Source organism: Vombatus ursinus, unplaced genomic scaffold, assembly GCF_900497805.2.
Source record: "Vombatus ursinus unplaced genomic scaffold, bare-nosed wombat genome assembly UNPS02005459.1, whole genome shotgun sequence".
Classification (NCBI taxonomy): Eukaryota; Metazoa; Chordata; class Mammalia; order Diprotodontia; family Vombatidae; genus Vombatus; species Vombatus ursinus.
The window spans coordinates 8,048,664-8,052,781 of record NW_020945237.1 but is presented as its reverse complement, the minus strand read 5'-3'; positions in this window follow the sequence as shown (position 1 = coordinate 8,052,781).

Here is a 4,118-nt window from a genome sequence, read left to right as displayed (position 1 = left end):
TTTCTTTCTTTCTTTCTTTCTTTCTTTCTTTCTTTCTTTCTTTCTTCCTTTCTTTCTTTTCCTTCCTTCCTTCCTTCCTTCCTTCCTTCCTTCCTTCCTTCCTTCCTTCCTTCCTTCCTTCCTTCCTTCCTTCCTTCCTTCCTCCCTCCCCCTCTCTCCTTCCCTTCCTTTCTTCTTAATAAATGAGAAACTTCATAAGAAACATCCCAGGAGATCAAGGTTGTTATAGAAGTAATCACAGGTTAAATGATTCCCAGCAATACATACTGATCTTCCAAAGTAGCAATAATTTGGATGAAAGGTAAGGCTGGTCCTTACTGTCTTTGGCCATGAGTGTCCTAGGAAATTCTTTGGTTGATTTCAATTCCTGGCCAAATCACAAATATGATAATTACTTTTAAATTACCTCTGTCCCTCATGCAGTTTCATTTGGATGACTGCTTACTGAAGAATCATGGGAGATGGGATGAACACTTGGCCCAAGAAACCTGGAGAAATAGAATCTTTTGCCAAGTAATAGCAAGAGTCATTTGCCAAGAATATATATCAGGAGCTATTAGGCTGAGTCCTACTTGTGCTACTATTCTTTTTTTTTTTTGCTCTGGAATAAATGACATCCTCCAAAAGTTGCAGGGAAAGTACTGATCTGTCATGTTAAAGGAAATTCTTCATTGGGAGATGCCTACATTGATGAAATCACAGGTCCAGTAAAAAAAAAAATGCATTTGGAACTTATGTTATATGGTGCAGAATGCTGATTTAAACCCATTTTTTTCTTTTCCAAATTTCTTTCCAGTTTTCCCAGTGGTTCACAATTATGCCGCTTTCAGGAAGGACACTGACAAATTAGAACATATTCAGAAGAGGATAACCAGAATCCTGAAAGAACTAGAAACCATCATATACAAAAAGTGGGTTAAAGAAACTAGCAATGAACCGGCTGCAATAAATAAAAGTAGCAGAGAGGAAAGTTTTGGTTCAACACACAGAAAAACTTTGTCACATTTGATAGCTAGGTGGTGCAGTGTTGGGCCTGAAGTCATAAAGACTCATCTTCCAAAGTTCAAGTCTGGCCTCAGACACTTACTAGCTGTGTGACCTTGGGCAAGTCACTGCACCCTGTTTGCCTCAGTTTCCTCACTTGTAAAATGAGCTGGAGAAGGAAATGGCAAAGCACTCCAATATCTTTGTCAAGAAAACTCTAAATTGGGTCACAAAGAGTCAGACATGACTGAAAAATGACTAAGCATTTAGAAGTATGCAAAAAGTGAAATGGGCTGCCTCAGGAAGTAGTGAGTCCTCAGTCACTGGAGTTCTTCCACTGAAATTTGGGTGACTCTATATTCCAGCCTATCAGATTCACAACCCTGGCGTCACCCTCGCCTCCCCACTCTCAGCAATACGACATATTTAATAAGTTGCCAAATCTTGTTGTTTCCGCCTTTATAACATCTCTCACAACTGATCCCTTCTCTCTACTCACACAGCCAGCATTACAGTTTAAAGCCCTTATTATCTCTCCCCAAGACCATTGTAATATCCACTTCATTGACCTGCCTGCTTAAAGTTACTCCTTACATCCATCCATCCCCTAAGCAGCTGCCAAAATAATTTTCATAAATTGGGAGTCTGACATCACTCCCCTACTCAATAAACTCCAACAGCTCCCTATTATCATTAGGATCAAATATAAATCCCTCAGTTTGGAATTTAAAGCCCTTTAGATACTGTCCTCAACCTACCTTTCCAGCCTCATTACACATTTTCCCTCTTTATTCACATTACATTGGTCATTACATTCACATTAGTCTAACCAAATTAGTCTTACTGTTCCTCTCTCCTGGCACCCTATCTCCCATTTCTGTCTTTCTGTATTGTTCATTTCCCATGCCTCTTTACCTCTGCCTCTTAGTTTCCCCAGTTTTGTTCAAAGCCTAGTTCAAGCAGCACCTTCTGAGACAAGCTGTCTTTCCTGATGCTTCCAATGCTGTTGCCTTTCTGGCAAGATTCTGTTGTTCTTGTTCAGTGGTTTCAATTGTGTCTGACTCTTCGTGACCCCATTTGGGGTTTTCTTGGCAAAGATACTGGAGTGGTTTGCCATTTCCTTCTCCAGCTCATTTTACAGACAAGGAAACTGAGGCAAACAGGGTGAAGTGACTTGCCCAGGGTCACACAGCTAGTAAGTGTCTGAGGCCAGATTTGAACTCAGGAAGTTGAGTCTTCCTGATTCCAGGCTTGGCACTCTATCCACTGTTCCACTGTAGCGCCACCTAGCTGCCCCTCTGGCAAGATAATCTTACATTTATTTTGCACACATACATACACACACATACATACACATGTTGCCTCTCCTAACTAGACTATGAACTCCTAGAGAAATGGGAGTATTTCAGGTCTGTCTTTATATTCCCAGCATGTAACATAGTGCCTTTCACAGAGCAAGCAACAATTAAATGCCTTTTGATTGACTGATTATGGAGGGGGTTCTTGCCGATATAGGTTGGACTGGGTAATATCTAGGGTCTTGTCTCTGAGTTTCTGTGAATTTAGTAGCTAATAAGTGATCCAGCTGGGCCTTGAGCCTACGTCTTCCAACTACCAGGCTAATTGCAAGTTATACTCCTTTGGAAGAAAAAAAAGGAGATCATACACTAGAGCACAAAGTGTTTTCTAAATATTTGCTGGTTATCTCAGACAAAAAATATAAACTTTTTATTCAGGGTGACAAGTTGTGGGGACTGGAGTTTATGAATCAAATAGAAGAACTCTGAATTGCCTATAAATAAGTCAAGTGTTAAAGCTTCACATTAAGTTTTGTTGCTTTTATTAACATATTCCTTCACTTCTGGCACATGGTTGTTAAAAGTAAATTGATTTGGAAATGACCTATCGATTTATGATTAAATCCATATCCTGCAAGGGAAGAAAGAGTAACCAGCTAATGCCCAAGCTAAAATATGTCCTAAAGAGGAAGGAGTTTCATTTTAAAATAAAGAGAAAATAAAACATTTCAAACTTGCATAATCTTAAGGATATTTGTGGGCACAACACTATGCTTTTCTCTATGAACTATTAAGTGTTCTTTTGTAAAAAGGTTATTTAAAAGTGGTATTTAAAAAAAAACACTATTGTTTTAATGCTGAAATTCTTGTGCTTTTCTCTATCTCAAGACAAAGCTTCCATAAGGGATCCCTCTGCTTTTTTTCTTTTCTTTCTTTCTTTCTTTTTTTTTTTTGAGGCAATCAGGGTTAAGTGACTTGCCCAGGGTCACACAGCCAGTAAGTGTCTGAGTCTGGATTTGAAGTCAGGTTCTCTTGACTCCAGGGCCAGTGCTCTATCCACTGTGCCACCCAACTGTTTCTGTTTTAGTTGAAGTTCGACTTTACTTGTCCATCTACTGACTGAGTTTCTGGTTTGGGGGTTTCACTTTCTAATATATAGTTCAGTGACTGTCCCAAGCGAAATATTATCTTTGAAAAGAAAAGTTTTTCCCCATGGCTGACAGGAATACTGTTTTCTTTTGACACTCCAGGAGAACTTACAGGATTGATACCACACGGACATAAATCACATCCCACCAAAATGTAAGCTAAGCAGGTAGGTGGAACAGTAAGTAGGTAGAGTGCTAGATGCAGAGGTTAGAAGACCTGGGTTCAAATTCAGTCTCAGACACTTACTAGCTGTGGGACCCTGAGCAAGTCACTTAACCTATCTCAGCCTCAGTTTACTCATCTGTAAAATGAAGATAATAATGGCACTGACTTCTATCAGGTTGTCGGGAGGATCAAATGACATAACAGTAGAAACCTAAAAGTGCTATTATTATTAAGAATGAGGATACTTGGATAATATTATATATAATATTATATGTATATACATAATAGTTATGTACATATATACACAATATATATGTATGCAATATATATGCATTATCTATCATTTATCTATCATCTAACATTTCTATATCTGTCTGTCTATCTATCTATCTTTTTGTCTGTCTTGATTATCTATCTATCCTGTCTATCTGTCATCTATCCTGACTGTCTGTCTATCATCTATCTATCTATCTGCCTATCTATCTATCTATCTATCTATCTATCTATCTATCTATCTATCTA